This window comes from Cebus imitator, unplaced genomic scaffold (genome assembly GCF_001604975.1).
Source record: "Cebus imitator isolate Cc_AM_T3 unplaced genomic scaffold, Cebus_imitator-1.0 Scaffold94, whole genome shotgun sequence".
Taxonomy (NCBI): domain Eukaryota; kingdom Metazoa; phylum Chordata; class Mammalia; order Primates; family Cebidae; genus Cebus; species Cebus imitator.
In genome coordinates this window covers 3,220,317-3,244,833 of record NW_016107409.1, presented here as the reverse complement: position 1 = coordinate 3,244,833, position 24,517 = coordinate 3,220,317, and the positions used below count along the sequence as shown (strand labels likewise).

The 24,517-nt window shown below is 38.2% G+C and overlaps 1 pseudogene across 1 annotated transcript; it reads left to right on the top strand.

The window, feature by feature from the left end:
- The first annotated feature begins 233 nt into the window (after positions 1-233).
- On the top strand, positions 234-17,044 carry LOC108309556 (annotated as a pseudogene). Its single transcript, XR_001827385.2, has 2 exons — positions 234-239; positions 15,915-17,044. The product of XR_001827385.2 is annotated as a nucleosome assembly protein 1-like 1 (transcript).
- Positions 17,045-24,517: the final 7,473 nt, after the last annotated feature.

Genomic DNA, 24,517 nt, shown 5'->3' with positions numbered 1-24,517 from the left:
ACAGTCATTCTTTATGTGTGGCATGCTGATTGCATTGAAATCACAGAACTTGAATAACAGTCATTTACATATACAAGCATTTGTACAGTGACAGCTCAATGTACTAGGTAATAGGCCACTGCCTCTCAGTGCCAAACTCACCCTCTGTACTCTGTCCTGTGACTCCCTGCCAGCTTCTCCTTGTCAGGTGCTGCCGATAGGAGAACTAAAGGGAGACTGCAAGACTAGAGGAGTAGAAGGTATTTGCTCCTTCCTGCTTGCTTTCTGTGTCACCCTGCTTTCCTTTTCTATGACAGCAGGTACAGCTCCTTCCCAGAGCACCAACTGAACCAGTGCATTTTCCTGGAACTTGTTCTTCTAGCCCCTTTGCATGCCATCAGAGATACCAGCACCAGCCAGCCAGCATCCCTGCCTTAGAAGCCAGGACACCTCCTCTCAGCTCAGAGCAACAAGTACCAGCTAAGCAATAGCTCCTTATCAGAATTCTCAGTTTCAGCTCCATGAGATCTCTCTTCTGTGTTTTTAAGGTTTCCAATTCCCACCTTTGGTCCTTGTTCCCCCAGCCCTAACAGTGGTATAACTTCATTCATTTTGCCTTTCATTTCTTAGTTAACCATGCTTTACATTAAATTCTCTCTTTTAAAATAAAACAAGTGATGGTCTCTGTCTCCTGACTGTGTCCTAACTGCTATGCTCATAATGTAATTGTCCAAAAGAACACGGAGCTATGTATCATACAGGCTGCTGCTTAGAATGTGGAAATTAAGTAAAGTCACAGGAAAATATTAGATGCCCTGACCAATGCTTGGAGTCATTTAAGGTTGTACAACAAAATTATCAGTCATGAAATGGGGAATTTTTATAAGCTGTACGCTTTGAATGTGAAAAGATAAATCTATTACTGCTATGGGTCTTTAAGGATCAAATCAATTCAGGGAAACACTGAATACATCCAGAGCACCTGGAGGTGGATGAAGGGAGATGAGGGGGTCGCACTTATGAATAGGGCATGCGGGAAAAACTGGAGAACAGGCTATCCTGGTACTCACCACCCTTCAACCAGATACAAACTCTGCTAAAGTGTCATTCTGACATGAAAATTAGGAATCTTCTAACTTGAGATGAAAGGGAAACCTTTGTGTTCATTCACCCCAGGCATGAGAGATATATGAAAAGTTACCCTGTGTCACCTTGTTGCCTATGACAGAAATATTAGCTGCATCTTTAATTAATAGCAAAGATTTTCATCAAGCAAAGGCATACTGTGCCAAACTGGCAGGTATAGATTAAAGGAAAAAATGAGTCTAGAAGTCTTTTTTAGAAGGAAACTGTTATCTGAGTTTTTTAACGCCATCTGAGCAGAGAAAAGCACATAAAAGTGGGGTGCAGAGGGTCACATATAAAACAGACTGGTTGAAGGTTAAGCTAAAGATGACCCAATAAGAAATACTTACAATGAAGATCTTTCTGGTTCTCTCTCTCTCTCTCTCTCCTGCCCCTTCCCACCCCTCCCTGCCTGTCTCACCATGGGTTTGCATAAGCACAGACATGTCCATCTATCTGATTCACAGAGTAGTGGGAAGAGATAGTCTGCCTTTTCGGTTTCAACCCCAACTACTTTGTTTTTTTTATTGTTTTTATTCCTTAGATATGACTATGATTGACATGCACGTTTCTTAAATATATTCTGGGGGTTAAAAAGACATCACTGCCAGAGCTACAAATTAGACTACCCAAGGCCATCTCCCCTCCACCCACTATATAAAGAAAGGAACAAGAAACATGGGCACAGAGTCATTGACGTGAATCCAGAAGTCAAATTTTAAAAAAACGAAATTTAACATGTGTTGGAAATAACAGAATATTAAATCAACCTTAATAGCATGGATTATAAAATTATAAGTATATACACAGTAAGTTCTAGAGATAACTATAATTTACATTTTATTATACAAGTACGTATTTCAAAATTGCTGGGCTGAAACTAAATTACCTCTTCAATATGGTTAAGTGGTTGTTTTTAGTTTGGGGTGAAATTTTGTTACAAGGCTAAGTACGAAATCTGTTTCAATAAGTTTGCTTTAATTGCCTGTGTCTCCTAATCAAGAAGGAATATAAAGAATCGGGGTTACAAATTAAGACTAAGAAAATGTTACCTAATATTACAAGTTTAGTAAAAGTCTTAAATATCGGAAATGTGAGGTGTTCTCAGAAGACTCAGTTCTATATCTAGGCAAAAATCTAAGATCAGAACATTAGCCTTCCCCAACCCACAACACACAAAGGGTATAAAATCAGGGCTAAGGCATCAAGACTCTACCTTGTGCTCATTCTCAGAGGGAGGAAGCATGTACAGAAATTAAGCGCACGGGCCAGGCGCAGTGGCTCATGCCTGTAATCCCAGCACTATGGGAAACTGAGGTTGGCAGATCACAAGGTCAAGAGATCAAGACTATCCTGGCCAACATGGTGAAACCCTGTCTCTACTAAAAACACAAAATTTAGCCAGGCGTTGTGGTGGGCGCCTGTAGTCCCAGCTACTTGGTAGGCTGAGGCAGAAGAGTCGCTTGAGCTTGAACCCAGGAGGCGGAGGTTGCAGTGAGTCAAGATCACGCCACTGCACTCCAGCCTGGTGACAGAGAGAGACTCCATCTCAAAANAAAAAAAAAAAAAAAAAAAAAAATTAAGAGCATGGTCTTTGAGGCAGGCAAACTGAGTTGCAAGTTTGAACTCAGACTACTTAGTTTTAGTTTGGGGTGAAATGAGTTGGAGTGGAATGAGCTAGTCGTTCCTGACATCCTTTGGACCATGTTTATTAGCAGGTGAGGGCACTATTGTACAAGATCACTGATGGGGAATGCCATGTCCCCTGCTCAGTCTGCCATAGCAATTCCCAAGTGAAACACCCGCTTCTCAGCATCTGTACTAAGCTCCCCCATTTCCTGCCTTCTCTGCACCTAAAGATACCCAAACTGTTTCTTTCTCTCTCTTCCTTCTTCCCCCGATCTTTCTCCACTCGCCCTGCTACTACCTCTCTCCCCCACCCACTGAAGTTGGCTGGAAGGATGAGGTAGGGCTGTGCTCTTTGCTTACCCCAGAAATTGAGGGGATAGTCTTGATTGTTCCTGCTTCTTATCCTCTTTCACAATCAACACCAAGCTTGCTTATTCTATTTTCAAACTAAAGCTTGACTGCAGTCACTTCTCTCAATCCCCAGTCATCACCCAAGTCCACCATCTTCTCCCACTTGGCTAGGCTGTGAGGTCAAGCTGTCTGGTCAAACACCCATCTACAAGTGGCTGGGAAGGTGTTTTTCAGATGTGATTAACATTAAAATCAGTAGATTTTCAGGTTGGCAGATTGCCCTCCATAGCTGGGCTTCATGCAATTGTTTGAAGGCCTGAAGAGAAAAGACCTAGGTCCCCTGAAGAGGAGGGAATTCTGTCTCCAGATTGCTGTTGGACTCAAGACTGTCTCATCAACCCCTGTTGGAATTTCCAGCCCAATTGCCCTGCAGACTTGCCAGTCCCCACAATTATGAAGCTAAATCCTTAATGTGCGCTCGCTCTCTCTCTCTCTCTCGCTCTCTCTCTCTCTCTCTCTCCGCCGCCCCCCAAGCCCTTGATATCATGGTTTCCCTACTACAGTTCTCCTGTCTAGTCTCCACAAGGTAGCCAGAGTGTTTGTTTTTAAAGCATAAATTATGTCATTTTCCAGTGTAAAACATGTCCATTACTTTCCACCACATTTAGAATAAAATCCAAAATCCTTAAAATGTTCTTCAAATCTTGACATGATCTGATCTCTGTCCCCACTCTAGAGCCTCCTCTCCATCCATCCTCTGGCTACTTGGCGCACGCTGATGGGCTTCTTCTGTGTTTCTCCAGTGTGCCAAGCTCCTTCTCACCTCAGAAGCTCTTCCCTCTGCCTGGGGTCACCTTGCTAACCCTCTCACAGGGCCTCCTCCTAATCATCCCTGTCACTTCCTCAAAGAGGCTCTCTCCCTGACCCCTACTAATAATACTAAAAGAGTAACACTGTGCTGGGCTCTGTTCTAATCGTTTTGCATATGTTAATTCACTTAGTCCTCACAACAACTTTATAGAGTAGGTATTATCATCCTCATTTTACAGATGAGGGAAGGGAGGCACAGAAAGCTTAATGCACCTAAGATGACACAGTTAAGAAGTGGCAAAGCTAGGATTTGAATCCAGGCCTTCTGGGTCCAGAGCTTGTGAATTTAACCCTTGAGTTAATCTGCCCCTAGGAGTCAAAATTGAATGGATCCCTCAGTGACTCTCTTAGCATCTTCTTATTTTCCTTCACAGTACTTATTGAAATTCACATTTTACATATAAATATACCCACAAATACACACACACATACACATAGAAATATACATATAACATGCACACACATATACTTGTTTATTTGCTAGCTCCCACCACTATCCCAGCAAGTAACATTAGGACAAGGACACTACCTTGTTTTACTCACCTGTGCATCTAGTTCACTGTTTGGTACATTAACAGTATTCAATACATATTAATGTTTATAGTTGTAGCCCTTGTCCTTCTTTTCCCTAGCTCATCATTTTATAATTTGTAAATTCTCAAAACTCATCTTCATTGCACCAAAATCAGATAGGAATAAAAATGGCAGTCTGTAATAAAAAGGAAAAGAGAGAAGAATCAAATGAAACCAATAAAAAATGAGAAAGGGGATATCACACTGATCCCACAGAAATACAAACTACCACCAAAGAATACTATAAACTCCTCTATGCCAAAAAACTAGAAAATCTGGAATAAATGGATAAATTCCTGGACACATACACCCTCCCAAGACTAAACCAGGAAGAAGTTGAATCCATGAATAGACCAATAACAAGTTCTGAAATTGAGGGAGTAATTAATAGCCTACCAACCAAAAACGACCAGGACCAGATGGATTCACACCAGAATTCTACCAGAAGTACAAGAGGAGCTGCTACCATTCCTTCTGAAACTATCCCAAACAATAGAAGAAGAGGGACTCCTCTCTAACTCTTTTTATGAGGCCAGCATCATCCTGATACCAAAACCTGGAAGAGACACAACAGAAAAAAATGTTTCAGGCCAATATCCCTGATGAACACTGACGCAAATATTTTCAATAAAATACTGGCAAACCAAATCCAGCAGCACATCAAAAAGCTTATTCACCATGATCAAGTTGGCTTCATCCCTGGGATGCAAGGCTGGTTCAACACATACAAATCTATCAGTGTAATCCATCACATAAAAAGAACCATTCTCAGCAAACAAACACAAGAACAGAAAATCAAACACCGCATGTTCTCACTCATAGGTGGGTGTTGAACAATGAGAACACATGGACACAGGGAGGGGAACATCACACACTGAGGTCTGTTGGGGCAAAATAGGGGAGGGACAGCAGGGGGTGCGGAGTTGGGGAGAGATAGCATGGGGAGAAATGCCAGATATAGGTGAAGGGGAGGAAGGCAGCAAATCACGCTGCCATGTGTGTACCTATGCAACAATCTTGCATATTCTTCACATGTACCCCCAAACCTAAAACGCAATAAAGAAAAAAGAAAAAAAAAAGAATCAAGACAACCACATGATTATCTCAATAGATGCAGAGAAGGCCTTCAACAAAATTCAACAGCCCCTTATGCTAAAAACTCTCAAAAAACTAGGTGTTGATAGAACATATCGCAAAATAATAAGCTATTTATGGCAAACCCACAGCCAATATCATACTGAATGGGCAAAAACTGGAAGCATTCCCTTTGAAAACTGGCACTAGACAAGGATGCCCTCTCTCACTACTCCTCTTCAACACAGTATTGGAAGTTCTGTCCAGGGCAATGAGGCAAGAGAAAGGAATAAAGGGTATTCAAGGAAGAGAGGAAGTCAAATTGTCTCTGCTTGCAGACCACATAATTGTATATTTAGAAAACCCCATCATCTCAGTCCAAAATCTCCTTAAGCTGATAAGCAGCTTTAGCAAAGTCTCAGGATACAAAATAGGTGTGCAAAAATAACAAGCATTCCTATACACCAATAATAGACAGAGAGCCAAATCGTGAGTGAACTCCCATTCACAATTGCTACAAAGAGAATAAAATACCTAGGAATACAACTTACAAGGGATGTGAAGGACCTCTTGAAAGAGAACTACAAATCACTGCGCAAGGAAATCAAAGAGGACACAAACAAATGGCAAAACATTTCATGCTCATGGACAGGAAGAATCAATATCATGAAAATGGCCATTCTGCTCAAAGTCATTTGTAGATTCAATGCTATTCCCATCAAGCTACTTTTGACTTTCTTCACAGAACTGGAAAAAAACTACTTTAAATTTCATATGGAACCAAAAAAGCGCCCGTATAGCCAGGACAATCCTAAGCAAAAAGAACAAAGCTGGAGGCATCACACTACCTGACTTCAAACTATACTACAAGGCTACAGTAACAAAAAAAATAATATAGACCAATACAACAGAACAGAGGCCTCAGGAATAACACCACACATCTACAACCATCTGATCTTTGACAAACCTAACAAAAACAAGCAATGGGGAAAGGATTCCCTATTTAATAAATGGTGTTGGAAAAACTGGATAGCCATGTAAGGAAACCTGAAACTGGACCCCTTCCTTATACTTTATACAAAAATTAACTCAAGATGGATTAAAGACTTGAATGTAAAACCTAAAACCATAAAAACCCTGGAAAAAAACCTAGGCAATACCATTCAAGACATAGGCATGGGCAAAGACTTCATGACTAAAATACCAAACACAATGGCCACAAAAACAAAAATTGACACTTGGGATCTAATTAAACTAAAGAGCTTTTGCACAGCAAAAGAAACTATCATCAGAGTGAACAGGCAACCTATAGAATGGGAGAAAATTTTTTCAATCTAACCATCTGACAAAGAGCTAATATTCAGAATTTACAAGCAACATAAACAAATTTACAAGGAAAAAACAAACAATCCCATCAGAAAGTGGGCCAAGGATGTGAACAGAAAAGAGGACATTTATGTGGCCAACAAACATATGAAAAAAAGCTCATCACCACTGGCCATTAGAGAAACGTAAATCAAAACCACAATGAGATGCCATCTCACACCAGTTAGAATGGTAATCATTAAAAAGTCAGAAAACAACAGGTGCTGGAGAGGATGTGTAAAAATAGGAATGCTTTTACACTGTTGGTGGGAGTGTAAATTAGTTCAACCATTGTGGAAGACAGTGTGGTGATTCCTCAAGGTTGTAGAACCGGAAATGCTATTTGACCAGTAATCCCATTACTGAGTATATACCCAAAGGATCATAAATCATTCTACTATAAAGACACATGCACACATTTGTTTATCGCAGCACTATTCACAATAGCAAAGACTTGGAACCAACCCAAATGCCCATCAATAATAGACTTGATAAAGAAAATGTGGCATATGTACATCATAGAATACTATGCAACTATGAAAAGGAATGAGTTCATGTCCTTTGCTGGGACATGGATGAAGCTGGAAACCATCATTCTCAGCAAACTAACACAGAAACAGAAAACCTAACACTGTATGTTCTCACTCGTAAGGGAGTTGAACAATGAGAACTTATGGGCACAGGGAGGGGAACATCACACACCAGGGCCTGCTGAGGGGTGGGGAGCAAGGTGAGGGATAGGATTAGGAGAAATACCTGATGTAGATGACGGGTTGATGGGTGCAGCGAACCACCATGGCAAATTCTGTACGTTCTGTACATGTATCCCGGGACTTAAAGTATAATTTAAAAAATGGCAGTCTGGATGAAGAATTGGACCCTCAATGTCTCATTTTGTCTATGTATCATCCACGTTCATTGCATAGACTTGCCTACTGCAACATAGGCAAACTGCTATCTATGGGGTAAGAAATGAGAATTTCCTAACCCCCCAAAATTCACCCATTATCTACTTGAAATAAAATCATTAGAGCTGCTGTTCCTTCCAATCATTCATTCAAACTCAAGTATGCACTGGAAGGTAACAGCCTGAAGTCACTATAAGTTGACTTCCAGCTAGGATTACAGGACAGCCCTGTGGGAACACAACATCAAGTGTGTGTTTCCATATCCCATGTGTTGGTACCTGGAGCTGGATCACCAGAACTAGAGTGGGAGGGAGCTTTAAGTAGAGCAGAGAGGATCCAAAACTAATTTTGCTTTTGCCACAATGTTCAGGAACTCCCAACGTGGCCCTGTTAGAGCTGCTTTGACAGGTGGCATAAATGCCTCCTGTGGTTTACAGAAAATCTCTACCTTTTTTGTTGTTGTTTAGCTAATGCTGTATCTATGCAACAAGAAAGCCACCAATTTAAAACATGAGAAATTTAGTTAATCAAGAAGTTGTTCAAGACACCAAGGTAGTTTGGCTGATTTGTCACTGACTTAATGAAAAGTACTGGGGTCATGTAGCTGCAGTCAATTAAACATTGCTTCTTTCAACCTCTCCCCTACTGGGGACAGTGGAAGAAAACTTAGCAGTTAGGTTTAAATTGGGAAAATGAAAATAGGCATCAAAAAGATTGCAAAAAAATTAGGTACTCTCTTCCAACTTTTCAAATTTATACCTTTTCCTTTTAATTGTGCTATGCCAGCATTTATAGACAAACCCTTATAAACTAACTTTGCATTCAAACTGACTATTTCAGGAGGGAATTATTGAACTTGCATTTGCTAGGCTGATCACCTTTCATGAGAAAACACAACAACAAAAACAAAAACGGGTCCAACTTGTTTTCAGAATAGCATTAAAGAGTCCTAACTCCAGTCTACCAATTCTAAAAAGAAAAGTAGTTAAAACTATTTGAGATTCCGCTTAGATAAAAAGTTATATACAGTTAGATTTTTGCTTATTAATGGATAAAATAGTAGAGAATGATTAACAGGCATAATTATTTGACTACCGTTATAAATCAGAACAAATAAAATGTTCCTATTTCTAGATCTGTGGGCAAAATTTCCAGGATAAAGTGCAAAATATTGAGATGACACTCAGGTCACTCATAAAAGGTCTAAAAAAGCATCAGAGAAAAAGAACCACAAACACAACTGATCCTCGGAATCCTGCTGCTCACATCCCCTTTCTGACTGAACCTGATAAATCAACTCTCTTAAACTATTCACCAACACACCCATTGCTCTACATACTAAAAAAGAAAACAGCTTTTTGAAATAAGGTTTAAAACAGGTATATTGTATAACATGGTGACTACAGCCGACAACATTAAATTGTATTATTGAAAAATGCTGAGTAGATTTTCACCAAAAAAACAATAACTATGTGAGATAATGCCTATATTAATTAGCTTGATTTAGCCATTTCACAATGTAACATATTTCAAAACATCACAATATATATGACATATACAATTTTATCTGTCAATATAAAAAATAATACAGGCACCCTAAACTCCATTAAAAAATAAAGATTAAGTTTTTTCCCTCTGGCCCTCAGTTGCCTAACTGTTCTGCCCCATTTCATCAAACTGTTGGGAATGTGTTTATTATTTTTATTAGCTAACATTTATTGAGCGTTTACAGTATACCTGGCACAATGCTAAGTATTTTGCATATAATATTCCAAAAGAAGAGGGTCATTTATAATCAATATATAATGCATCATATTACATTATACTGCCTATGAATTAAGCTTATTGAGAGTAAAAGAGAATAAAGAGATAACGGTTTTTAAATGTTTTTCCTAAACTTTCTTTAAACCATAATGTATCAATCTTTTTACTACTCCAGATTGAAATTTAAAGGAAAAATGTTTAAATATGTTAAACACATAATAATTCTGGGAACTTACATATGAAATTTTCATGTTTCAAAAACTCCCAATACAGTTGTAGGAGGTGAGACTCCACATTAAAATATATCAAGTGACAAAACAGCTTTGAATATTGGAAGCATTTATGTTGCAGACTGGCAGTAAGACTTGGCTGACTGACTGACTGATCCTTCAAGTTCTCATCTTAGATTTCCAGAAGGTTTCAATGAAGTTTCTTACACTGGGAAACTTTTAAGATTTGAAAACAGCGTTTGTTGTCTCATCATTTTCCCTGACAAACTTTTAACATTCTGTTTCCAAATAGATGAACAAATCATTTCACAAATGGCAAGTGGTGAAGCTGTACTTATTGGAAAGATAAAGATGAAACAAACCTGCCAACACAAAACATCAAATTTCATAACAGTTTAGATTTTTTTAAAAATTGCTATTGATTGGACCTGATTCATATATGTGTCAGCCGCCTAAAAGCTCTGTTCCGTGAAGCATTTAAATGACTGCAACTAAAATTATTTAAAAGGAGTCATTGTTCCAAATAAGCAAAAGCCTATAATAACATACTAAATTTTGTTCTTGTACCTATTTTCATATTGAGGCCCCTCTTGATTCTTCTCTTTTATGCAACTCCTTTTCCACTGTGCATTTCCATATGCTAACCCATTATAAGTGTGTGTAATTCTGCAGGTCATTGTGGTAGATTTTATTTTTATTCCCAGTTATTTGCTGATCCTTCCAGTGAATGATTTTGCTTTCTACTCCATTGAGGTCTTGCCATGTGGGTTGCTTTGGTCCAGAAAATGTGATGAAAATCGCGGCACTATTTCCAAGCTTAAGCTTTGAAAGTGACCACATGTGATCTCTATGTCTTTCATCTCTGCAAAGAACACAGTCATGTCCCAGGTAGGCAGCTCTTTGGCCTGAAGCATAGAGGAGAAGCACAAGTAATGTGAGAGAGAAACAAATCTACATTGTTCTAAGCCTCTGAGGTCTGGAATTCCCCAGTCAGACTATTGTTGACTAGGGCAATCAATGGCCTTCACATTTTTTAACTGTATATGTCCAAAAATAATTTTGAGAAACTAGGGGTCTCCTTTAAACTGTTAAAGTTAACAGCTAAAACTTTCCATTTTATGCCTAAAAATGTTCAAAACTTGTCACAGCACATTGTAAAAATTAACCATTTAAATAAAACTATTCTGTCATTCTTTTAAACATGCCAAATTGGGTAAAACATCTAGTCATAAGACGAACTATCTTGTGCTTTAAAATGACATAAACAAGTTTTCTTTGATAGTTGGAAAATTTACATCATTTCTTTTTGGTCTAGAGCCTGTATTTTTCATTTTACTTTCCCCACAAAGTTGAATTCTGGTATTATTAGTCACCCATTCAAACTCATTCAGAATTAAATCCATTACTTTTTTTCATTTTTATAGATGTAAGCAATTAAAAAATTCTTCATATAGATAAGTAAATTAGAATGAAAAAAGTTGTGCTTCTGACTTAAATGTCCAGAGTTATATTGTAATCCATCAAAAATTATTTTAATGTTTCATTGGCTGACAATTAGATTCTCCTTTAACTCTGTCAAAACCTGAGAATTGTAAATAACTGAGTTTTAAAATTATTCATTATTTAGTCACTATACTCATTTAGTTAATTTCAGAGAATTATTTTTTGAAAGGCTTTACTGAGGCTTATCAACAAATATATAATTATACCTGTTACTCCTTTATGTGAAAACATTTTGTGTAATCTAATGTAGAATGAATTTGGAAAATCAAAATATTGTTAATTATATTAATTATAGTACTCCTTACTCAAAATATTTTTAATAACATATTTTTTTTTTAGATGGAGTTTCACCCTTGTTGCCTAAGCTGGAGTACAATGGAACAATCTCGGCTCACCGCAACCTCCATCTCCTGGCTTCAAGCGATTCTCCTGCCTCAGCCTCCTGAGTAGCTGGGATTACAGGCAGGAGCTACCAAGCCCAGGTAAATTACTGTATTTTTGGTAGAAAAGGGGTTTCACCATGTTAGCCAGGCTGGTCTCAAGACTCCTGACCTCAGCTGATCCACCCACCTCGGCCTCCCAAAGTGCTGGGATTACAGCTGTGAGCCACTGTGCCCAGCTGAAAACATATTTTTATCTGATCATTCAATATATGCACCCAAACCTCATAACTGCAGACTCAGCTCTGTCAACTTATGGAGGTGTCCACCACGCAAAGCCAGTTGTCATTACAAAACCAATCAACCAACCTGTATTTGCTTTCTATTAGAAAAAGTCTGTCCTCATTTTTCAATCTAAGTGACTGTTGTTAACACAGTGTTCCTGTAACACGCTTCTCACTTCTGAATTCTAACATAGACAGATACTGGAACAGACCTTTTCCGGAGGTTGCTACCTGAACAAAATAAGGCTCCTCTGACCTTCAGTATTCCAAGCATAATCTTTAGGAGCCACCACGTTTTACTGCTATGTCTCTTCCTTCTGTCGTGGGCACTGTTACACACCAGGCTAGAGCCGCTCTGTGACTGCATCCTGAAGTGAAGAGAGCACACAGCATATTCTCTTCACTCTGCTCTCACGTGCCTCTCCCGGTGAAGTATTGCACTCATCAACAAGTAAGGGATATAAGAAAATGTCATTGCTTCCGCTACCCTACTTTACAACATATTTGAGTTGGGAGCATTGCCACAGAAGCTGAAATACCATTTCTAATGCCATAGTTTTCACCCCACAGAAATATGTAAAAGAGAAAGTCACAAAGTCCTTTAATCAGTGAAATCATCATAACTGATATTTTTCATTGAATTGGAAATTTTTATACCCCTGAACGATTCACTGTGGTAAGATTTCAGACGTGTGAATTTATGCCTTTTTTTTTTTAATTGGAAAGTGAAAACAAAGGCAGAAAAGAAGGATGCATGTGGCTTCCTGAATTGCAGGCTCTTTCCAAGACAATGATCACAGGAAATAGTCTGTATGGTTTTCGAACATATGTAAACTGATGCTCTTAAAACAATTTATCCCCATGTAGCTTTTTGGAAAGATTTTCTATTCCCCAACTGGTACCAGGACCCCAATGTTGCTGACATCAAAGCAACTGAGAAGATTTTATGTAATTCACAATGCTTGAAAAATAAGAAATTCATTCACTACTATATGCATTAATTTTCCATTACTGTATAACAAACACCAGCGGAAGAAAATACACATTTATTACTTCACAGTTTCCATGGGTCTAAGTACACACAGCCCAAGCACATCTTCACTGGGTCTTCGACCCAGGGTAAGCTGCCTCAAAATGTCAGCCAGTGCTGCAATCTCATCTAAAGCTGAGCTCCTCTTCCAAGCTCACTGGTTACTGACAAGAGCCAAGTTTTAGGATTGTAGGACTGGGCTCTCTCTCCTAGAGGCTGCACATGTCCCCTGCCATGTGACCCTCTCCACAATGTGGCAGTTTGTTTTCTTAAAACCAGCAGGAAAATGTCTCTGCTGCTTCTTTTCTCTCTGACCTCTAGACCCTCCTCTTAAAAAGCTCATCTGATTAGGTCAGGCCTGCCCAATTAATCTCACTTTTGGTTAACCTAAAGTGAACTAATCTGGGGGTTTAATTACATTTGTAAAATTCCTTTGCCTTTGCTATATAACGTAACATAATCCAAAAAGTAATATTCCACCATTTTTGCTATGGTCTGCTGGTTAGACACAAGCTACAGGCCCCACCCATAATCAAGAGGAAAGAGTCTTAACAAGGGGCCGGTCATTGGGCTTCATCTTAGAATTCTGCCTACCACACTATTTACACCAAAAATAACATTAAAATCATGAGTGTAACAAACGTGGAGTCTTTTCTTCAAGTTCAGAATACAAAATTTAAAGGACAGCCCCTAGAGCACTCATTATTTAGTGATCCTTAGAAGGATTTTCAGGGAAATTAATTTACAACATAGATTTTCCTGGCCCCACCCCTAAAGAGTCGAATTCAGCTGGCAAAGAGTCAACCAGGAATCAGCATTTTAAATAAGTTCTCCCTGATGATTCTGACATAAGTTCTGACCACGCGCTGAAAACCCCTAAATAGTGCTTTCATAATTAAAGAATGACTTAAATTTTCCTGAGGCTCTTTAGTTTGGGCCAAAGAATTCCTCCAAATGTGCTTCTTAGCCCCTTTGTTTTATTAAAGCTATATTTCACAGGCTCCACCTCTCTGCTTAGCATCTAACATATTGAGAAAACTTTATGTAGGCTCAGGAAGTACCCTTCTGTGTAGATAGGGTCTTTCTTATAAGAGTAAGCAGACACCCTTCTCTCTACTGTAAACCAAATATAAAAAATTTTTAATAGCCATGGAGTGGATAGAAACCTGGTTTCTTCTCCAAATGGAGTTTCTACCATTCTTGAGAAAAGAATGGAAAAGAACAAAAGTATAACTCTAACGCAGCCCAGGAAACTCCCTTAAGCAGTGACCACTTCAGTGGTATGTACCCTACTAAGACTCTTGCTGGTTTCTAAAGATAGGACCTCCTTGGACACTCTTTGGTCAAAACAGGGTGGGAAAGCAGCAATGGCCCCAATGATGTGCCTCTCTATTTTCCACATAAACTCTACCTAACTTATGAGACCACAGCAAAAGTTCAAGGTGGTATGTAACTTGGGTTAAATTGGATTCTAAGACCTTCAAATGCCAGAGTTTTTCAGAGAAGAAAAACACTGGGAAAAGTTCTAGAAGTTACTGAGGGACATCAGGACATCAGTAGGCATCATCAGCATAAGTTACAGATACCCAAAGAGTAATAAGGAGCCATAAAGACAAGTAAGAGGGAAGAAACCCACAGCATTGATTCACTCAATTAATAGCTATTGAGTGCTTATAATGTATTGCATCGTGCTCTACGCATTATCACAGCTCCTCTACATTTTGCACTAGAGAGAAGAGGCTTGCTTTCTTACTGCCTGGTTTTGCCCCTTCTTGAAAAGCTTGTAAAACATACCATACTCCTCTCAGCATAGGATCACCTGTGATCAATAAGAAAGAAGGCTGCTGTGACAACTTTTCCTTACTCCCTCTTGACCCAAGGGTATCAAACCAGGCCAATTACAGTTCTCCCTTGCAACTTGACCTTAACTTCTAAGGAAAATCCTCAAAGATGGAAAGAGAGGCAGATCAGTGTGGCTGTCAGGGGGTAGGAATAATGCATGTGGCTCTGTCCCCATGTGGATAACCCAGAGAAAATTGGTAAAAATAAAGGAACCAAAATGTGCAGCCTCATAAGAGGGTTGAGGCTGACACATGCACTGCTCTACTTTCCCCACGTGTTAAACTGGCAGTTCACACTGGCTGACCCAAGTAAAATATCTGAGTAGGTAACATGTCTGTGTCAACCCAACCTTCCAAGTCATATCTACATCCTTCCCCTCCCATAACCCTTCCCGTGTCTCCAGTGTTCTCTTTCTTGGATTCCACACACTATATTCTTGAGTTCTCTTCCTATTAAAACAAGTTGTCAGAAAAGAATCAGAAAGTCACTTATATGACCTTAAAAAACAGGTTGATTTTTCTAATCTTTATTTTGTATTGTAGTTTAACAAATTATAGTTATATATATTTAGGGAGCACAATGTGATGCTATGATTTATGAATACAGTGTGAAATAATTAAACCTAATTAACATATTCATGATCTCAAATACTTATGTTTTGTGGTGAGAACACTTGAAACTTTCAGTGATTTTGCAATGTGCAATGCATTATTATTTACTATATTTGAAGATTTTAGTGGTGCAAGTTACCTAATCAGTTGTCACTACTGTATCTAGAAACCAATCTTGAAAGCGTATGATGGCTTTTTTAGCACCATCTGCTCGCAGCGCCGCCTCCTGCTACTCCAGACGCCACTGCCGCCCGGAGTCACTGCTTGTGCTGCTCCGGCCGCCTAGAATCGATATTCTAGCCATCGATATTTGGAGTTCTTATAACATAGCAGACATTAACAACAGAGAACAATGCTCTGAACTTAATTAAGATTTGGATGACATTGAAAAAGTAGAAGAAGAAACTGATGAAGAAACAAAAATCAAAGCACAAGAGCTAACTGTTCAGATGATGCAAAATCCTCAGGTTCTTGCAGCCCTTCAGGAAAGACTTGATGTTCTGGTAGAAATACCAACAGGTTACATTGAAAGCCTGCGTAGGGCAGTTAGAAGACAAGTGGATGCTCTCAAAAACCTGCAGGTTAAATGTGCACAGATAGAAGCCAAATTCTATGAGGAAGCTCACGATCTTGAAAGGAAGTATCCTGTTCTCTGTTGGCCTCTATTTGATAAGCAATTTGAGATTATTAATGCAATTTATGAACCTACGGAAGAAAAATGTGAATGGAAACCAGTTGAAGATGAGATTTCAGAGTTGAAAGAAAAGGCCAAGATTGAAGATGAGAAAAAAAAATGAAGAAAAAGAAGACCCCCAAAGGAATTCCTGAATTTTGGTTAACGGTTTTTAAGAATGTTGACTTGCTCAGTGATACGGTTCAGGAACATAACCCTATCCTGAAGCACTTGAAAGATATTAAAGTGAAGTTCTCAGATGCTGGCCAGCCTATGAGTTTTCTCTTAGAATTTCACTTTGAGCCCAATGAGTATTTTACAAATGAAGTGCTGACAAAGACATATAGGATGAAGTTAGAACCAGATGATTCTGATCCCTTTTCTTTTGATGGACCAGAAGTTACAGATTGTAAGGGTGCCAGACAGATCGGAAAAAAGGAAAGAATGTGACTTTGAAAACCAGTAAGAAGCAGAAACACAAGGGATGTGGAATAGTTTGTACTGTGACTAGAGCAGTTTCCAATGACTCTTTCCTTAATTTTGTTACCCCTCCTGAAGTTCCTGAGAGTGGAGATCTGGATGATGATGCTGAAGCTATCCTTGCTGCAGACTTCAAAATTGGTCACTTTTTACATGAGTATATAATCCCAAGATCAGTGTTATAATTTACTGGAGAAGCTATTGAAGATGATGATGAAGAAGGTGAAGAAGCACATGAGGAAGGGGAAGAAGAAGGAGATAAGGAAAATGATCCGGACTATGACCCAAAGAAGGATCAAAACCCAGCAGAGTGCAAGCAGCAGTGAAGCAGGACGTATGTGGCCTTGAGGATAATCTGCACTGTAATAGGCTAAACACAACTTTTATTTACTTAAAGCCTTATGTTTTTGTACTTTCTTGGTGGACTAGGTAATTTTTTTAAAGGACAGGAAACTGATAAAGACCAATTTGTTCTACCTAGCATTTTAACTAGTTTTTCTGCCAGATATGTTGAATGGACAAATTCTGTCATGCATGTTCATTCATTGCTACATAATTGGGTTCTTCTGGAATAATTTTAAGCAGCTCTTGGAGTACAGCTATGAAAATTAACAACTGTTAAAAGAAATACTTTTTCAGAAGTTTTTCCTTGAAGAACCAAAGTATTTTTTCAGCTGGTTGTTGAAAAGGGTTAAGTCTGCTTGGATTAGCTGTGCCTTTTATTACTTTGCTACAGAAATGCAGTGACTTACACTAAGACAATTCATCATTAAAAAAAAAAAAAGGCGAGACAACTGTATGGTTAAGAATTTCCAATATGACCACATCCAACAACTGTATTAGATTGTTAATGGATTATTGTGTTATAGGTAACATAGTTAATTGTAAAGTAACCTGACTCAGTATAGTTATTGGTACCACATTGAGGTGATTAAAACAGGATTTTCGGATGTTAGCCTGAATTTAACCGTACTTTGAAATTTAACCTCCATTAACTAAGCCTCTTTTCTTTGTAGTAGAATCTACTTTCTGATTCCCTGGAAAAGATGAATTTATATCATTTGACAAGCCTGTTTTCAAGTTATTTGTTGTTTGTTTGCTTGTTTTTGTAGCTTAAAATAAAAATTTCAAATACAAAAAAAAAGAAAATGTGTGATGATGCTCTTTTAAATAGCTGAAAGGAAATTATTGTGTGCTTGTTCTTACTTTGTCCCTGTTTTGTTATGTAATACTTAAGTAAAATGAGACTATTCATCCTCATTGAATTTCCAAAACTTATATTTACATTTGCCATTTTTTAATGATGGAGAGAAAAGTTAGTTGTCTTTCTTTGATAAGCTTGACACAGGACCTATCACTTTTTGGTGTTTTTTATCACAATTCTGTCACCAGAATCCTAGTAATTAGGTATATGCAAGGAATAACCTAATCACTTTAATACAACAATATGAAGTGCTGCAGGCAGTAACTAGTGAACACCAAATCACAGTGTTTTAATTTGTGACATGTTAGAATAACAGGACTTTCTTTAGTATAAATATTCTATTAACTAATCCTTGTTCTGTTAAGTAAAAGGGTTTTAACTCCTGTGTCTGAAAAAGGCACTGACCCCTGCTAAATCTTGAGCACTGATACCAGTTGAAGCCTTATCTTCAGAACCAGGAGAAGCTGATAATCAAAATGAACTGCTTTCAAGAGACACGGGAGTTGATTGTGTGGACTGAACTAATAGGGGACTGAAATCATTTTTATGGCTTTGTTTGGAACGCTGCTGATTCTTGAAAGTCTGGAGAACTTTTTGTATTTTGAGCTATCTGTAGCATTTAGCAATTGAGTACAGTATACTGTTGTAAACAGAATTTGAGGCACATTTCTTACTCTAATTTCTCCAGAATTTGTAAATTATGTGTGAATATACTTCATTCATGACAATGTGCTTGTTTGCATAAGTTCAATAAGAATCTGTTTGGTTTTAGAACTGGACACAATTAGAGGAACTGGTTATTTCCCCAGGACTTTGTCTGAAATGACCTTGTGAAAGGTTCCAGCAAGGCCAATTTAGGAGAGCCTATTTGGACAATGATTTTTGCCACACTTTGTCTGGATAATCAGGCCAAGTCTATGAGACTGAAGCTTATTCTGCAGGTAGACTGGTCCTGCTGAGATTAGTCTTTGGTAAAAGTGGTGAACTGGAGACAGAAAGATTGTGTTTCAGAAGATAATGATAGTATTAGATCAACCTTTGACTCCTGGGGAGCCATTGATGGTATGGAGCTACCCACAATGCCCCTCCTTAGCATGAACCAGCCAGAAAGATCAACAGCCAGATTACCCAAGATTGAGGCACTGATAAATAGAAAGGGGAGACTGAAGCCAAACCAATAGTCCCATAGACAGTTTTTTTGTTTGTTTGTTTGTTTGTTTGTTTGTTTGTTTGTTTGTTTTGGATAAACATAGAAATTGACCCTTCTGGTCTTAAAGCTTGAAATCTACATTTGTTTTATTGGAGTTCCTTCCTCAGGGGAAGACCTCCAGGCCTCTCAAAAAGTACCAAAGAACTGAAACTCATAAGATTACCACATCCACACAATGATGCACCAGGCCACTCATTCATTATGAATTGCTTTCTTACCTCTTTCCAGTTTCTGTTTCCCATACATAGTTACATTTCTTCCCTACTATATAAGCCCCTAGTTTTAGCAGGTCAGGGAGATGGATTTAAGACTGATCTCCCATATCCTCAGTGGTAGCACTCGATTAGAGCCTTCTTTCTTGGCATTACTCATCATCTCAGTCATTGACTTTCGGTGCAGTGAGCAGCAGGACCTAGACTAAACCTCTGGTGTATCAGTAACATATTCACCATGCTGTCTAATATATTTCAAAGAAAAAAAATTTATTTCTTCTGTATAATTGAGGATTTGTACCCTTTGACCATTATCTCCTTATTTCCTCCAACTCCCAGCCTGTAGTCACCACCTGCAATGGTTTCAATGTCCTCTCCAAAACTCATGTTGAAACTTAATCCTCAACATGGTAGTATTGAGAGGTAGGTCCTTCAAAAGGTGATTGGAACATGAAGGCTCTGCCCCCATTAATGGTTAATCCTCTCAAGGATTAATGAGTTAACAGATGAATGAGTTATCATGGGGAGGCAGGGTTTTATAAGAAGAGAAAGACAGACCTGAGTTACACATTAGCACACTCAGCCGCCTTACCCCGTGATTCCCTGCACTGCCTTAGTACTTTTCAGAGAGTCAACACCAACAAAAAGTCTCTCACTAGAGGTAGCCCCTCAACCTAGGACTTTCCAACCTCCAGAACTATAAGAAATAAATTTTGTTTCTTATAAATTACCGAATTTTAGGCATTCTCTTATAGGCAACAGAAAAGACTAACACTTTACCATTGTACTATGCTTTTTTGAGTTCATTTGTTCTAGATTCCACATATAAGTAAGAACATGCAGTATTTGCCTCTCTGTCTGGTTTATTTCACTTAGCATAAGGTTTTCTAATTTTATCTATGTTGTCACAAATGACAAAAACTTTTTAAAGGCTTAATAGTATTGCATTGCGTGTGTGAGGGCATGGGGTGTGTGTGTGTGTGTGTGTGTGTGTGTGTATTTTATACATATATATACACACACATATCACATTTTCTTTATCCATTCATCTCTTGAAGGACACTTAGATTAATCTATAACTTGGCTATTGTGAATAGTACTGCAATGAACATAGGAGTGCAGACATCTCTTTGACATACTAAATTTCAAATTTTTTGAGTAAATACCCAGATTGCTGGATTACATGATAATTCTATTTTATGTTTTTTTGAGGAACAACCATACAATTTTTCATAATTATATACTAATTTACATTCCCAACAAGAGCGTACAAGGGTTCCTAGCCATTATGACAGGTGTGGGGTAATATCTTATTGTGGTTTTAATTTGCATTTTCCTAATAATTAGTTATATGGAGCATTTTTTCAAATACCTGTTGACCATTTGTATGTCTTATTTTGAGAAATACCCGTTCAAGTCCCTTGCCCATTTTTCCCTTTATATATGCCAAGCCACATTGCCCATTTTTTAATCAGGTTGTTTTCTTTCTATAGAGTTGAGTTGCTTCCGTATTTGGATATTAATGCCTTATCAGATGTATGGTTCACAAATATTTTCTCCCATTCAGTATGTTGTCTCTTCACTGTGTTGACTCCTTTGCCATACAGAAGCTTTCTAATTTGTTGCAGTCCTATTGCTTATGATTGCTTTTGTTGCTTGTGCTTTTAAAGTCATATCCAAAAAATCATTGCCCAGCCCAATGTCATGAAGCTTTTTCCCTGTTAATAGCTATTCTGTAATGTTACAGTTTTAGGTCTTACATTTTTCATTGATTTTCAGTTGATTTTTGTATATGAAGTGAGATAAGGGTCTAATTTCATTCCTCTGCATATGGGTATACAGGTTTTTTCAACACCATTTATTGAGGAGTTCTTTTCCCAATACGTATATTTGGTAACTTTGTCAAAAATCAATTGACTGTACATGCATGGGTTCATTTCTGGGCTCACTATGTTGTTCCATTAGTCAATTAGTCTATTTTTATGTCAGCATCATTCTTTTTTAATTACTACTGTTTCATAATATAGCTTGAAATCAAGCAATGTGATGCCTCTAGCTTTGTTCTTTGTGCTCATGGTTGCTTTGGCTAGTTGAAGTTTTTTGGAATTCAATATAAATTTTAGAATTTTTTTTTTTTTTGAGACAGAGTTTCGCTCTTGTTACCCAGGCTGGAGTGCAATGGCGCGATCTCGGCTCACCGCAACCTCCGTCTCCTGGGTTCAGGCAATTCTCCTGCCTCAGCCTCCTGAGTAGCTGGGATTACAGGCACGCGCCACCATGCCCAGCTAATTTTTTGTATTTTTTTTTAATAGAGATGGGGTTTCACCATGTTGACCAGGATGGTCTCGATCTCTTGACCTCGTGATCCACCCGCCTCGGCCTCCCAAAGTGCTGGGATTACAGGCTTGAGCCACCGCGCCCGGCCTAGAATTTTTTTATTTAATTTTCATAAAATGAAAATTTACATTGGAATTTGGACAGGAATGACATTAAATCTGTAGATTGCTTTGGGTAGTATGGACAATTTAACAATTATCTTAACATTTATGAACACAGGATATCTTTCCATTCATTTGTGTCTTCTCCAGTTTCTTTCATTAATGTATTAAAGTCTTTTGGTGTACAGACCTTTCACCTCCCTAGTTTAATTTATTCCTCCTTGGTTAATTTTATTATTTTACCATAGCTGCTTTAAATGCAATTGTTCTCTTTCTTTTTTGAAATGTTTGTTGTTATTGTATAGAAACACTACTGATTTTTGTGTATTGATTTTGTATCCTGCAACTTTACTGTTTTCATTTATTCATTCTAACAGTTTTTTGATGAAAGCATTAGGATTTTCTATATATGATATATCATCAGCAAATAGCAACAAACTAACTTCTTTCTTTCCTATTTGAATGCCATTTATTTCTTTCTCTTGCCTAATTGCACTGGCAAAAACTTCCACTATCATGTTGAATATAGGCAGTAAGAGTGAGCATATTTGTCTTGTTCTGGATCTTAGAGGAAATGGTTTCAATTTTTCACCATGTGTAATGTTAACTGTTGGCTTATCATATATGGCTTTTACTATGTTGAGGTACATTTCTACTATACTTAACTTGTTGAGTGTTTTCATTATGAATGGATGTTTTATTTTGTGAAGTGATTTCTGCATCTAATGAGATAATGATATGAGATGATCAAATGGTTTTTGTCCTTCATTCATGCTAATGTGATATATAACATTTATTTATATGCATATGTTGAACCATTTTTACCTCCAAGGAGAAATTCCACTGATTATGGTGAATGATTCTTTCAATGTGTTCTTGAATTTTGCTTGCTAGGATTTTATTGAGGCTTTCTGCATCTATGTTCATCAAGGATACTGGCCTGGGTAAGGTCTGAGACTAGTCCTAGAGACTGGCTATCTAGGAATTCAAGCCAGGTAAACCCTCTGGTTTTGGTAGTGACCAACATGGCTTTGTGGGTGGGCTATACTGTTAGCTAGTACCTCTGATTCAATGCCCCCACTGACAGGTACATAGAGCTACCACCAAGATTCATGTGCTCACTGCTGTCAGCTCTGCCTCCTTGCTTTGTTTCTACCTGACCCCTAGTGGCCTAGCTGTGCTGTGCCATTTTCCACTGTGCTATCTTTGAGGTGAGATGGGAGTAGATTTCCTGGGAAGAATCTCAGAATGTTAGGAGAGCTGAATGTCCACCTCCAGTTCTCTTTTCTTCTGTAGAAACTGGCCCCTGGAGATTCCTCCCGTATGGCACTGTGCCAACTTGGGTAGGGTGAGGGCAACACAGTCAAAGTGAGATCCTTTCTTACCCTTTCCATGCAGCTTTATTTCATTCCATGGACCACACAGGTGACTTGGGCCCTTTTTCTATTTGAAAGGTGTTCACCAAGGAGTTCTTATCTGTGGATAGCTGCTAGTTTAACTCTCTGTGGGAAGTAGTGAAGCCTGGGACCTCTTATTCTATCATCTTGTTGCCATCACCAAGCAGATTATTATTGTCTTTATTTTAACACAGATATAAGTTAATAAAGGATTCCCTTGCGTGTAAATTAAAGTATTAGTCCATGGAAAAGACAGATTTGTTTTTGTTGAATTTTTTTGAAGGAAGACGAAAAATTTCTAAAATCATTCCATATAGGCAGTCCTTTGGATTTGCTTTACAAATATTTGAAAGAAAAAGTAAGGGAACATCATAGTCATTCCAGTAGCTACAGTTCTTTGGAACATAACGTGCAGGGTTTTGTTTCAGCTTTTAAAAGAGTTTAAAAGTTGTCACTCATCTTTTCAATAAGAAAAATTTGAATAAACTTAAAATCAATGACTTTTCTAGGCTCTGTCAAAGGACTAAGGTTGTAGGGAAACCTATCATTCCAAAATCCAAAGAAACAGGTACATGCAGGGAGTCACACCTGAAGCACAAGGCACTGGAGTGATACAATGGTGGGAATATTTAAATGGTAATTTCAATAAATTTCTAGAGACTGTGTTTGAACTAGCATAAAGTTAAAAAAAATCTCCTTAGGGGTTCCCAAACCTCTGTGTGCTTTAGAAGATCCCTTCATTGCTTTGTCATGGGTAAGGGAACAGTACCAGTTATGAATACACCCAGATCCTTCTTCATAACAATAAACTACTTTCTAGGAGAAAAGACTGTGTGAGTCTTTCTTAGCTGGGGAAAGGGATCCCTCCCACCTCAGATACCTCTAGCCTTCCTGCCTCACCTTCCCATAGCTAAAGAGAGAAGAGAGGAAAGAAAGTCAACAGGGATAAGAGGCTTGGGGAATTGATTGGAAACACTGTGGCCAGGGAAAGGAGGAGGGAAATAAAAAGCAGCCATATTAGGAAAAAACAAAGTCGTGAAAGTCACACATGAGAAACATATTCCCACTGAGACTGAGAATTAATCTTAAGATTAAAGAACATGCATCCTTCCTACTTTACTGCTGTACCAACAGGACTCTTCTATAATAACAGTAGATTATGGCTGAAAGAGATGCAAGGGATACACTCTCTCCAAGGAGGAGTACTTGGCTTAACTCCTCAATCTTTAGTGTGGGCTGCACTTATATTTTCTTTAATAAGAGTACAGCATGGAAAGCGGGAACAAAGAGCAATTTCACAGGAGGTCAACCTGAAAACCATTACTTTATAAAAATTAACATCAACAGTGATAAGTCCTGTTTGTAGTGTGTATGCTTGATATGAT